A 14,808-nucleotide genomic window follows, 5' to 3' on the forward strand; every position below is an offset into this window, starting at 1 on the left:
TGTACCAGTAAAGCCATGCAGTACATAATTGCAGAGGAGGTAAAAGTGTACATAGAGAATAAAAAGGAGGAAAGAGGAGAGTGTGGTCTGCCCATGGACAAAGATGGGTCCAAAACAGATTACTCCTAAACCCAGAGTCTCCTGGCATGCGACCAGGGACTGAAGAAGACTGTGAGTAACTTTGCATGTACAGGCAGGGATCTCTGCTACCAGGATGAATATCTCCCTATGGGAAAGCTAAAGTATCTGAAAAGGTGTGCCCTCATCTTTTTTTTCTGAAATTTAAAGAAGAGTTTGTGCCAATTTGAGTTCAGCGGTCATGCTGTTCTGGATCCTGGGAGCATGAACAGAGAAGCCCCGCCTTAAGTTTTTTCCTTCTTCCAATGTTTTGCTGCAGGTGTCATGAAATAGAGGGTTAGATTTACTGTCAATGCAGTACTAGACAAATCATTTCTACTTTGCTGTATAACAAAGGCCGATGGTGGGACATCTAGTCGCCTTAAGGATGAACATGCATTTCTGGAGTATGTGCAGGTACCCAAACTCTAAGACCTAAGGTGCCAAATCCCAGGATTGAGTTGTGCTGAGTTTGGGTGTCTGATTTGTCTATGTCTCTGGGTGAGGACGTCTAGTCTGAGAAGAAGTCTGTTGTGGTGGCTGACTGGGAGTTTCATTATGAGTGAAGAACTAGGGCTGCCTAGCCCGGACTGGTGCAAATGAACTGAGGGTGAGGGAAGTTTGCCTGAGCTTTCTGATCACAAATGGAAACAGCAGGAGAGGTAGAAAAGTGTAGGCAAATGTCTCTGACTAGTTCACCCATAGAGTATTCCTCATGAATTGTGGTTATTGGTATCTGGCGGCAAACCTTGGGAATTTTGTTTTTTCAACTGTAGCTAATAGGTCTATATGCAGAATGCCTGTCTACTGAAAGCAAGTGTGAAGGACACATGGGTGGAGTTCCCACTTGTGGACTTAATGCATCCTGCTGAGTAGGTCTGTAAAGCTGTTGCCTGCTCATGGGAGATGTTCCACCATTAGGTGAACCATATGGCAAACTGCCCACTGCCAGATGTTGCTGTGGTAAATTAGTGCACCCTTGCTTTGGTATGTAATACATCACCATCATATTCTCTTCATTGATTAGAACTAATTTCCCCTGAATGATTTGGAGAAACTGTTTGCGAGCCAGTCTTATAGCCAGGAGCTTGTGAGTGTGTGGGGGATATTTTGGAGGGGTTGTATATAGTTCAATGCAATAACCATGCAGTGCACTGCCTAGCATTCTTTTACTAGAGGTAATGTGTTCCCAATGATGGAGAAAATGACTTAGGGCCTGACATATATCTTGGCGGAACAGTCCCGATGCCGATTTTTCGGCTGAAAACCGATCTGCTGCTGTGACGGTCCACCTATCATATTTAGATGTTGAAGGTTCCATCGACAAAAGCCCGCATTCGAACCACCGTCTCCCCCAAGATACACCACCCACGTCGACGGCAGGAGAGGGAAAAGTGGCTGACGGCGGGAACCCAGACACCCTTACCGCCGTGCAGGTTTGGATGTGCCTTACCAAGAAAAAAAGAAAACACATCTTTTTTCCCACATTCCACCCCATCTTTGAATGGACACGACTGGGCAACACCTGTTGTCACTGCTGCCACCAACCCACTGTGAAAACAGGACCCCTCATCGCTGGACTCGAAGGTAGGGACGCCACATTGCCAGTGTACATTGGGTGGGGACTGCATGGGAGGTTGGGACCACTGCAAGCATATACATGTCACAGTAATTTTTGAAAAAGTACTGTGACAAGCATATGTAGGGTACACAATTGTGTCACACATGACTGGGGACACACTGGCACAACACGCATAACTCAGACATACACAAATGTCATTGTAGGGTCATCATTCATTACAAAATGAATGATGGTACCACAATGACGGTACACTCACACTGGACAATGGGGTACATGTGTGGTCATTACAAGGGGACCTTGTGAGAAAAGGCCTCTTTTGTCATGGTTAGCCCCCACTTTTTGCCTGGTATTTGATGTAGTCTCAAAGCCGTTAGTGCTCAGGGCCCCGGCTAACCAGGTTCCCTGGGCCAGATCTCTTTCTCTGAAACTGCTGAGGTGCATCAGCACAAATGGCAATACCTTTAGCTGCCACTCTAAGTCCCTAGTAAATGGTACTTATGTACACAGGGCATGGGGTACGGGTAGGTCCCTGAGGGCAGTAGCACAGATTCTGACACCCTCTAGGGCCATGCATCCAGAAACACCCAGCACTGCCATTACCTGCTGAGTGTCCTGGTGCAAACCTAAAATGCAAACTCGACACGGTACACATCCTGTGTGCCCTGTTCAGTCCACATTGCATGCTGGTAAGTCACCCCTCTGGCAGGCCTTGCAGGCCTAAGTCAGGGTGCACTATGTTGTATGTGTGGGCATAGATGCATGAGCAATATGCCCCTACTGTGTCCTTGCCAAACCTGGGACACGGTAACGGAACAGAGCAGGCATTTTAATGCATGTGCTGGACACTGGTCAGTACGAGTTTTCACAGCTACATGATGGCTACTCTGAACCCTGAGTTGCTTGGTATCAAACAACTCAGAATGATAAATCCAAACTGGTACCAGTATTGGATTTATTACAAAATGGACCAAGGGGTCACCTTAGAGGTGGTCCCTGCAAAAGCTAACTACCCTGACATGCCTGCTGGCCAGTCACAACCAGCCTACCACCACCACACAAGATTCTGGAACCCTGAGGTGAGAGATACTGCTCTCTGAATCCCAGGACAAAGCCCTTTCCTACGCAGAGGTGCTATCACACTTCCGCCCAGGAATGTGCACTGCCCTCCTAGCAGGCTTCAAAGGGCTTACCGCCCTTGAAACTTGACCCCCAAGCCTGATGCTTGCAGCAAATGGCCACCTCCGTTGCAAACCCCCACTTTTGGCGGGAGCAACATCGGGAAAACACACAAAGGACAGGAGGAGTGGTCAGCACCAGCTTGCACCACCCCTAAGGTGTTGCGTGTGAGGTTCCCCTTGGTTTTAATTTTATCCATCTTGCATGGAAGGAAAATAGCCAACCAGGTGTAGGGACGTGACCTCTGCCCACAGGAAGGGGTCCCTTAGTGGGTGTAGCCACCCTAAGATAACTGACCCATTGGTCGCTACTAGGTACTCCCTTAAACGCCCACTAAATACAGTCTTTAGTGGGCATCCATAGACCAGAGACTCAGATTCCAAGGATAAAAAAGACCAGTCACAAAGAAGACCCAAGGCTCGAGGACTGAAGTCCTGCTGCAGAGGAAGAAGGTGCCAACCCCTGCCTGTTGCACCCAGGACTCGACAATTGACGATGATAGGTTGCTCGGACATAGGAGGGACTCTACAAACTCCCAGAGGACCTCCACACTTCTGAAAATCGCCGAAGATCTCATCCAGAGTGAAGCCATCATTTACCTGTTACAAAGACCTGAAGACCGGTGAAGTCACTTTCACTGGCCAGCTGCTGACCAAGGAACCGGATGCTGCAGCTGGACCAAACTCCATTCGATGGACCTTGAGGAAAAACCCTACCAGTGTGCCACGTTTGGTGGCACTGCGGCCTTCAGTGGTCAAACCGTGCAATAGCCCCAGATACTGGTCACTCCACATCCAACCCCAGAAGGACAGTCCACTCTGGACTGAAAAGGGACCAGGAGAAAGCCCCAGTCGAGGGACTTTGGAAAACACCAGGTCTTCCCACTAGAGTACCCCTGCTGACCTGCAAGTGTCCCCCAACGCGACCTACCTCCTGCTTCCAAGGGCACCTTTGCACACAGCTCCTGGGTCACAGATTCGCTCTGCACCCGGCAGCCCTGTGCCCTACACCAAAGATCCAGCTGTGTCCCAAGGGTCCCCCAACCCTTGCGACCTCCATGCTCCAAGGGGCACCACAGGACTCACCTTGAAGTCCACCTGTGGAATGCTTTATCAAGTGGTCCCCTGCAGTCATCATGCGCCAGCTCCAACGACTTTCTACAACTACACCAGCCAAAACTGGGAGCCGCACAAACTTCTCCAACTGGTCCATAGGGCCCACCGACGACCTTGATATACATGAAAAAGGAGACATTGGGAAACACATTGCCTGATCTTATATGCATTTTTAAAGTATTTCTCCACTGATTCCTATGGTGCGTAATTACGCACAAAACAGAGACATTTTCTAAGCTTAAAAAATTCATAACTTAAAAAGGACTTACCCGATTTTGATGATCTTGGTCTTAAACATTTTATAAAAATCAGAGGTATTTTTGTAAATTGGTCTCAAGTTAGTCTTTTGAGTGTGTGTCTTGCTTTATTGATTCTGTGAATACAACAAATGCCTTGAACTTCTCCAAGATTAACCTAACTGCTAGACCAAGCTACCAGAAAATTAGAGCATTAGGTGGTCTACATTTTATCTCTGTAAATCACCGGATCCTCTACAGAGTGTGTCTAATTTTGCACACTAAATAGAGGGCCAGCCTCCTACATCTGGTGTATCAACAGTGGGATGAAGACTTTACATTTGCTGATACCACTTTGTCCATTTGTGAGAACATGAATACCTGTCCAAATTGTTTTTAGCTTAATTGCATTTTTATTTCAACTGTTAGGGCTCTGGTTAGGTCCCTACAACACTAGAAAAGTTTAAAAGTCCTTACTTTAGTTAGCCTATCCAAAAAGGGGGTCCGCATTTATAAAGGGTCCCACTTCTAGTAAAGTAAACATGTCTGATGCAGAGAAAAAGAGCCAAGAGCTCGACCTGGCCCCTTACCAGGCATATAGCTAAAGAAACTCTGCCAGACATACCAGATTTGTACTGAGAAAAGTCCTACTACAGATAAGCTTAGGGTTCTGGTGGCACAGCATGAGAAAAATCACCGCACAGATGGAGTAAATGATGAAATATCTGGGATAGAAGAGGACCCTGTGGACAAAGGGGATGAGGGTAGCTCCTCTAGCCCCAGCATTAGTGCACCCACACAGGGAGACAAGGTCTTAGCCAGGCTGACCAATAGACTGGCCCTGAAGGCTCAGCTTTTGGAAACTGAGACCAACAGAAAAGAGTTGGGTCTAAGACCCATTTCTGGTGGCAGCATCCAAGTATTGAAAGAGAGACCTTTCAACTCCCAAAACGAGTTGCCCCTCCCTTCACAGAAGGGGATGATATAGTGAAATGGTTTTCTGCCTTTAAAAGACCCTGCATGTGGTAAGAAACACTGGAGCACACTGTTATGGGAGTTATTCTGAGGAAAGTGCAGGGATATGCTCCTGACACTGAATGAGGCAGATTCAATATTCTATAACCTTATGAAGGGTACCCTGATTGAGGGCTTTGGACTTACAACTGAAAAGTTCAGGGAGGCTCGAAAAACCCAGAGCCAAACTTAGGTAGAGTTTGTGGACTATTCAGTATAAATGTTGGGTGGTTGGTTAGCTGGTAACAAGGTACAAGATTATGATGGGCTGTAAAAACCTATTCATGAAAGAGTATCTGCTGAGTAATTGTTACAATGAGAGGCTACATCAGTACCTGGTAGATCAAGGTACACTTTCCCCTCAAGAGTTGGGGAGGAATGCAGACAACTTGGTCAAAACAAGGATACCCAAAACTACCACTACTGGTGGGGGAGACCAAAAGAATGAGTCCAAAAAGACCCTCCTGGTGTCTCGGGGTCGAGTCTGCTCTGTGCCGGTATCTCGACCGGAGTCGGATGACTTCGACACATGCGTGCCCTTTTTTGGTGCCGATGGTCGCTCACCTATTTTTCGGGTTAAGCCATGGCCTGCTGGCGGTGGCATCCCCTGGGATTTAGTGGTTTTTCCATGAGTTTTGTGTATCAACGTCTAACTCACGGTTTTCGGCATCTGTTCGGGATCGACCTCGTCCGAGTCTGAATCCTCGATGGAGAAGGTTTCTTCTTCCTCCTCCAAGTGTTTTTGTCCTGTCGGCGCCAACGCCATTTGTAGTCTTCTTGCTCTTCGGTCTCTTAATGTCTTCCTCGACCGAAACGCTCGACAGGCCTCACAGGTATCCTCTTTGTGTTCTCGAGTCAAACACAAATTACAGACGAGATGCTGATCTGTATAAGGATACTTGTTGTGACATTCGGGGCAGAAGCGGAATGGGGTCCGTTCCATTAGCCTTGAAGACGCACGTGGTCGGGCCGAACAGGCCCTGCCGGGAAATCGAAAACCCCGAAGGGCCACCGGAGCTCTTCAAAATTCGGTGTTGATCTGTTGTAACTAACCCGATACCGAACGCAAACAATACCGTCGAATTTTCAGAGATTTTAACTAACTTTCCGAAACGCGGAGCGAAAAGGAACACGTCCGAACCCGATGGCGGAAAGAAAACAATCTAAGATGGAGTCGACGCCCATGCGCAATGGAGCTGTAAGGGGAGGAGTCCCTCGATCTCGTGACTCGAAAAAAGACTTCTTCGAAGAAAAACAACTTGTAACACTCCGAGCCCAACACTAGATGGTGGGATGTGCACAGCATGTGTATCTGCAGCTACACATGCCATCGAACATATATATATATATATATGGAAAATGTCACTTACCCAGTGTACATCTGTTCGTGGCATGTAGGAGTTGAAGTTGTTTGAAATAGTGTTCTTAGTACAGCTTGTCCTACTGTGGCCTGCTGTGTTGCTAATACATCTACACAGTAATGCTTGGTAAATGTATGTGGTGTTGACCAAGTGGCTGCTTTACAAATCTCGGCCATTGGTATGTTACCTAAAAAAGCCATTGTAGCCCCTTTTTTCCATGTGGAATGTGCTTTACGTGTAACTAATAGCTGTCTTTTAGCTTTTAGGTAACATGTTTGGATACATTTTACTATCCATCTAGATAACCCTTGTTTTGAAATAGGGTTACCAATATGTGGTTTTTGGAACGCTACAAATACCTGTTTGGTTTTTCTAAAGGATTTTGACCTGTCAGTGTAATACATGAAGGCTCTTTTAATATCTAATGTATGCAGGGCTCTTTCTGCACAGTCTGGCTGTGGGAAGAAGACTGGTAGCTCCACTGTTTGATTAATATGAAATGGTGATATAACTTTTGGGAGAAATTTTGGGTTTGTCCAAAGTACAATTTTATGTTTATGTACTTGTATAAAAGGTTCTTGAATTGTGAAAGCTTGGATTTCACTAAATCTTCTTAATGAAGTAATTGCGACTAGGAAGGCAACTTTCCATGTTAAACATTGAATCTGGTATAAATGCATAGGTTCAAATGGTGGCCCCATAAATCGTGTGAGCACTATGTTTAGATTCCACTATGGTATTGGAGGTGTTCTAGGTGGAATAATGCGTTTTAATCCTTCAATGAAGGCTTTGATAAAAGGGACTCTAAATAAAGAGCTGTGTTGTATATTTTGCAAGTACGCAGAGATTGCAGTGAGATGTATTTTAATAGATGAAGAGGCTAAATTTGCCTTTTGCAAATGCAGCAAATAACCTACAATGTCTTGTATTGATGCTGAAAGAGGGGCAATTTGTTTAGATTGACAGTAATACACAAATCTTTTCCATTTGTTTGCATAACACTGCCTGGTAGTGGGTTTCCTTGCTTGTTTAATTACTTTCATACTCTCAGTTGGTAGTTGTAGATACCCAAACTCTATGATTTCAGGAGCCAAATCGCTAAATTGAGTATTCTGGGATCTGGATGCCTGATCATTTGTTTGTTTTTTGTTAACAGATCTGGTCTGTTCTGGAGTTTGATATGTGGTACTACTGACAGATCTAATAGTGTTGTGTACCAGGGTTGACGTGCCCACGTTGGTGCTATAAGTATAAGTTTGAGTTTGTTATGACGCAGATTGTTGACTAGAAATGGAATGAGCGGCAGAGGGGGAAAACCGTAAGCAAATATTCCTGAACAATTCATCCATAGAGCATTGCCCTTGGACAGAGGATGTGGGTACCTGGATGCAAAGTTTTGGCATTTCGCGTTTTCGCTGGTGGCGAATAGGTCTGTGTTTGGTGTTCCCCAGTGGTGAAAGTATGGCTGAAATACTTGGGGATGAATCTCCCATTTGTGTGTTTATTGATGATCTTGGCTGAGAACATCTGCCAATTGGTTGTGTATCCCTGGAATGTATTGTGCTACCAGGTGAATGTTGTTGTGGATTGCCCATTTCCAAATCTTTTGTGCTAGGAGGGAGAGTTGGGGTGAATGGGTCCCTCCTTGTTTGCTTAGGTAATACATTGTTGTCATGTTGTCTGTTTTGATAAGGATGTTCTTGTGAGTGAGAAGAGGCTGAAAAGCTTTGAGTGCTAGGAATACGGCTAGCAATTCAAGGTGATTTATGTGACACTTTGTGTTTGGCATCCCATTGCCCTTGAATGTTGTGATTGTTGAGGTGTGCCCCCCAGCCAATCATTGATGCGTCTGTTGTAAGTATGGTCTGAGGCTTAGGGTCTTGAAAAGGCCGCCCTTTGTTTAGGTTTGTGGAATTCCACCACTGAAGTGATATGTGTGTTTGGCGGTCTATCAACACCAGACCGTGAAGTTGACCCTGTGCCTGTGACCATTGCTGTGCAAGGCACTGTTGTAAAGGCCGCATGTTTAATCTTGCATGTGGGACAATGGCGATACAGGATGCCATCATGCCCAACAGTTTCATGGCGAATTTGACAGTGTGCTGTTGGTTTGGCTGTATTTGTGTTAATACATTGCGAAATGCTTGTATTCTTCGTGGACTTGGGCTTGCGAGTGCTGTTTGTGTATTTAGTGTGGCTCCTAAATACTGTTGAATTTGCGCAGGTTGTATGTGCAATGTTTTGTAGTTTATGGAAAACCCTAGGGTGTGTAGGGTTTGTATTACATAATGGGTATGGTTTTGACACTGTGTATGACTGTTGGACTTTATTAGCCAATCGTCGATATATGGGAAGACATGAATGTGTGGTCTTCTTAGGTAGGCCGCTACTACTGCCAGGCATTTTCTGAATACTCTGGGAGCTGTTGTTATTCCAAAGGATAACACTGTGAACTGATCATGTTTTCCGTGAATTACAAACCTGAGGTATTTCCTGTGCGCTGGATGGATGGGTATGTGGAAATACGCATATAGGAGGCTGGCCTGGCTTGTAGTGGGTACCAAGGGGTACTTACACTCTGTACCAGGTCCAGTTATCCCTTATTAGTGTAGAAGAGGTGTTTCTAGCAGCTTAGGCTGATAGAAGGTAGCTATAGCAGAGCAGCTTAGGCTGAACTAGGAGACATGCAAAGCTCCTACTATACCACTGGTGTCATATGCACAATATCATAAGAAAACACAATACACAGATATACTAAAAAATAAAAGTACTTTATTTTTATGACAATATGCCAAAAGTATCTCAGTGAGTATCCTCAGTATGAGAATGCCAAATATACACAAGATATATGTACACAATATCAAAAATATGCAGTAATAGCAAAAGGAAGTAATGCAAGCAGTCTAAAGTTACAATAGATTGCAATAGGAGCACATAGGTATAGGGGCAACACAAACCATATACTCCAAAAGTGGAATGCGAACCACAAATGGACCCCAAACCTATGTGAGCTTGTAGAGGGTCGCTGGGACTGTACGAAAACAGTGAGGGTTAGAAAAATAGCCCACCCCAAGACCCTGAAAAGTAGGTGTAAAGTGCACCTATAACCCCCAGAGAGCACAGAAGTCGTGATAGGGGGTTTCTGCAAGGAAGACCAACACCAGCAAAGCAACAACAGTGGATTTCCTGACCTGAGTACCTGTGAAACAAGGGGACCAAGTTCAAGAGTCGCGACAATGTCGAGAGTGGGCAGATGCCCAGGAAATGCCAGCTGAGGGTGCAAAGAAGCTGCCACCGGATGGTAGAAGCTGGGGATTCTGCAAGAACGAAGAGGGCTAGAAACTTCCCCTTTGGAGGATGGATGTCTCACGTCGTGTAGAAGCTTGCAGAGGTGTTCCCACGCAGAAAGACCACAAACAAGCCTTGCTAGCTACAAGGGTCGCGGTTAGGGTTTTTGGATGCTGCTGTGGCCCAGGAGGGACCAGGATGTTGCCACTTGGATGAGGAGACAGAGGGGGCGCCCAGCAAGTCAGGGAGCCCTCACAGAAGCAGGCAGCACCTGCAGAAGTACCGGAACAGGCACTTGGAAGAGGAGTGAACCGGAGTCCACCCGAAGACACAAAAGAGAGTCCCACGACACCAGAGGACAGAGTTAGAGTGTCGGGGACCCAGGCTTGGCTGTGCACAAAGGAAATCCTGGAAGAGTGCACAGGAGCCGGAGCAGCTGCAAATCACGAGGTACCCAGCAATGCAGTCTAGCGTGGGGAGGCAAGGACTTACCTCCACCAAACTTGGACTGAAGAGTCACTGGACTGTGGGAGTCACTTGAACAGAGTTGCTGAGTTCCAGGGACCACGCTCGTCGTGCTGAGAGGGGACCCAGAGGACTGGTGATGCAGTCTTTTGTTGCCTGCGGTTGCAGGGGGAAGATTCCGTCGACCCACGGGAGATTTCTTCAGAGCTCCTGGTGCAAGAAGGAGACAGGCTACCCCCAGAGCATGCACCGCCAGGAAACAGGCGAGAAAGCCGTCAGGATGAAGCGATACAAGGTTGCTAGTAGTCATCTTGCTACTTTGTTGCGGTTTTGCAGGCGTCCTGAAGGTTAGACATATAGGTGAATATATTACCAAATTTGTCACTAACAGGCTAGTGACAAAATTTACCAATTCACAATGGCATACTGGTACACCCATATAATTCCCTAGTATATGGTACTGAGGTACCCAGGGCATTGGGGTCCCAGGAGATCCCTATGGGCTGCAGCATTTCTTTTGCCACCCATAGGGAGCTCTGACAATTCTTACACAGGCCTGCCACTGCAGCCTGAGTGAAATAACGTCCACGTTATTCCACGTGACGTGGGACATCCCTCTTCCAAAGGAGAAGTCCCTAGCTCTCTTCTTTCTTGCAGAACTCCAAGCTTCTTTCAACCGGTGGCAGCTCCCTTGCACCCTCAGCTGGCATTTCCTGGGCTCCTGCCCACTCTCGACACTGTTGCGACTATTGGACTTGGTCCCCTTGTCTTACAGGTACTCAGGTCCGGAAATCCACTGTTGTGGCATTGCTGGTGTTTGTTCTTCCTGCAGAATCCCCCTATCACGACTTCTGTGCTCTCTGGGGGTAGTAGGTGCACTTTACACCTACTTTTCAGGGTCTTGGGGTGGGCTATTTTTCTAATCCTCACTGTTTTCTTACAGTCCCAGCGACCCTCTACAAGCTCACATAGGTCTTGGGTCCATTCGTGGTTCGCATTCCACTTTTGGAGTATATGGTTTGTGTTGCCCCTATACCTATGTGCTCCTATTGCAATCTACTGTAATTCTACACTGCTTGCATTACTTTTCTTGCTATTACTTACCTAATTTTGGTTTGTGTACATATATCTTGTGTATATAACTTATCCTCATACTGAGGATACTCACTGATATACTTTTGGCATATTGTCATAAAAATAAAGTACCTTTATTTTTAGTAATTCTGTGTATTGTGTTTTCTTATGATATTGTGCATATGACACCAGTGGTATAGTAGGAGCTTTACATGTTTCCTAGTTCAGCCTAAACTGCTTTGCCATAGCTACCTTCTATCAGCCTAAGCTGCTAGAAACACCTCTTCTACACTAATAAGGGATAACTGGACCTGGCACAAGGTGTAAGTATCTCTGGTACCCACTACAAGCCAGGGCAGCCTCCTACAGAGAGTGAGGAGGAGATTGAGGAGGAGAAAATTGAGGAGATGGAGATTTTTGTTTAGTCTTTGGCACTTTAGCCGGTGGCTGAGCAGTGTCCAATAGTTCCTGAAAGGTCAATTTCTTCTTAGGCTTCAGAGGAGGTGCTGTTATAATTTTGCCAGTATCCTTGTGAATATGAATTCTGGCTTGCCTTTCATCTATATCCTCCATTGTGAATGTCCCTCTGTGAATTTATGGCTTTCTTTAAGTACTTGCGAAAGTCCATGTTCCTTCGTATAAACTGGGCTTTTCGGCTCCGAAGCTGGGTTTTTTGGTATCGAAAGGCTGGGAGTAGACGTTGGCCTCGGCTCCGGGAGCGATTTTCGAGGTTTGGACTCGAAGGATCTGTGCCGGATCGTCTCAGAGACAGAGCTTCGGCTCAAGTCCGAAGGCTTGGTGGCCTTTTGTTTGGGCTTGGCTGGGGCAGGGCAGGCGTGCTGTCCTGCAATGACCGGTCTGTCCTCCTTGGACTCCTGTTTGGAGTCAGACCCTCGGACGGAGACTGCCATGTGCATGATGTCCTCCTCCTCGACTTCGAGATGTTCAGTACTCATGGACGCCATCTCGAATCTTCTTGCTCGTCTGTCTCGGAGAGTTTTCTACGAACGGAAGGATCTGCAGGCCTCACAATTTTCTTCCCGATGGTCTGGGGAGAGACAGAGATTACAGATGAGATTTTGGTCTGTGTAGGGAAATTTTGCGTGGCACTGAGAAAAAAGAAACACGTCCGAACCCGATGGTAGAAAGAAAACAAACTAGCATGGAGTCGATGCCCATGCGCAATGGAGCTGAAGAGGAGGAGTCACTCGATCCCGTGACTCGAAAATACTTCTTTGAAGAAAAACAACTTGTAACACTCTGAGCCAAACACTAGATGGTAGAAAATGCATAGCATGTGTATCTGCAGCTACACATGCCATTGAATATATATATATATATATATGGAAAATGTCACTTATCCAGTGTACATCTGTTCGTGGCATGTAGTGCTGCAGATTCACATGCTATGCATAGCTCTTTCAACGACTACAGGCATCCGGGAAAGAGGGAGGGTGCATGTGAATCTGCAGCACTACCTGCCACGAACACATGCTATGCATAGACTACAATGCAGTTAATCCTCGCAAAAAAATAGGGGATGGCTAGCCTGTAGGAGTTGAAGTTGTTTGAAATAATGTTCTTAAGACAGCTTGGCCAACATTGGCCTGTTGTTTTGGAAATACATCTACACAATAATGTTTTGTAAATGTATGAGGAGTAGACCATGTGGCAGCTTTACATATATCAGTCACTGGTATGTTTCCTAAGAATGCCATAGACGCACCTTTCTTTTTTGTAGAATGTGTTCTAGATGTGATCAAAAGTTGTCTTTTTGCCTTAGTGTAACCTTTTTGTAAGCATCTAACAATCCATCTTGCTAACCCTTGCTAAGGGATAGGATTGCCTTTATGCAGTTGCTGAAAGGCAACAAAAAGTAGTTTTGTTTTCCTAAAATCTTTAGTTCTATCTATATAGTAAATACGCACTCTTTCTGCAACTGAGTCTAGCTCTGGAAAGAAGTTTTAGGTATCAAAATTCTATGATTTAAGAAGCCAAATCACTAAATTGAGAGCACTGAGGTTTGGGTGTCTGATTTGACCTTTGTTTTGTGTTAATAAATCTGGTCTGATTGGTATTTTGGAATGAGGTACTACAGACAGGTCTAGGAGTGTGGTGTACCAATGTTGACGTGCCCATGTTGGGGCTATGAGAATCATGGTCAGAGATATCTGACTTAGTTTGTTGACCAGAAAGGGAAGGAGTGGGAGAGGGGGAAAAGCGTAAGCAAATATCCTTGACCAATTGATCCATAGAGCATTGCCCTTGGATAGGGGATGTTTGGATGCAAAGTTTTGGCATTTTGCATTTTCGCTTGTTGCAAATAAGCCTATTTCTGGTGTTCTCCACTTGTGAAAGTACTTTTGAAGGTCCTGAAAGTGAATCTCTCATTCGTGTGTCTGTTGGTGGTTCCTGCTTAGGAGATCCGCCAGCTGATTGTGTATTCCTGGAATGTATTCTGCTAACAGATGAATGTGATTGTGAATTGCCTATTTCCATATTGTCAGGGCTAGAAGGGAAAGTTGAGATGAATGTGTCTCACCTTGTTTTTCAGGTAATACATGGTCATCATATTGTCTGTTTGTATCAAACAGTCTTGTGTTTGAGAAGGGGATGAAATGCTTTTAGGGAAAGGAACACAGCTAATAATTCTAAATGGTTTATGTAAAATTCTTTCTGTTTGGAATCCCATTCCCCTTGAATGGTCAGGTTGTCTAGACGAGCTCCCCAACCTATCCTTGATGCGTCTGTTGTTATTGTGGTCTCAGGCACAGGGTCTTGAAATGACCGCCCCTTCATTAAATTGCTGAGATTCCACCATTGAAGGTACGTGTGCGTTTGGCGGTCCATCAACACTAGATCTTGCAATTGACCTTGTGCCTCAGACCATTGTTGTGAGAGGCATTGTTGTAAAGGCCTCATGTTGAGTCTTGCATGTGGTACTATCGCTATGCAAGATGCCATCATTCCTAGAATCTTCATGATACATTTTACAGTGTTTTGTTGATTTGGCTGTATGTGTGGTATGAGATTTTGGAAAGCCTGTATCCTTTGTGTATTTGGATATGCTAGGGCTTTTTTGAGTATTTAGAATAGAAGCTAGGTAAGGTTGTACTTGTACTGGTTGAAGGTGAGATTTCTGGTAATAAAGAGTGAACCCTAGTGTATGTAGGGTTTCTATTACGTACTGAGTGTGTTGCTGACATTGTGTAAAATTGCTTGATTTTATTAGCTAATCATCTAGATATGGAAAGACATGAATGTGTTGTCTTCTTAAGTAGGCTGCCATTACTGCTAGACATTTTGTGAACACTGTTGGGGCTGTTGCTATGCCGAATGGCAGAACTTTGAACTGATAATGTTTTCCTGCTATGACAAAC

At 45.4% G+C, this 14,808-nt stretch overlaps 1 protein-coding gene across 1 annotated transcript in view; it reads right to left on the reverse strand.

Moving 5' to 3' along the window:
• MTCH1 (mitochondrial carrier 1) overlaps positions 1 to 14,808 on the reverse strand; it is a 215,093-nt gene that overhangs the window by 72,051 nt on the left and 128,234 nt on the right. The window lies entirely within an intron of this gene.

Source organism: Pleurodeles waltl, chromosome 6 (assembly GCF_031143425.1).
Source record: "Pleurodeles waltl isolate 20211129_DDA chromosome 6, aPleWal1.hap1.20221129, whole genome shotgun sequence".
Taxonomy (NCBI): Eukaryota; Metazoa; Chordata; class Amphibia; order Caudata; family Salamandridae; genus Pleurodeles; species Pleurodeles waltl.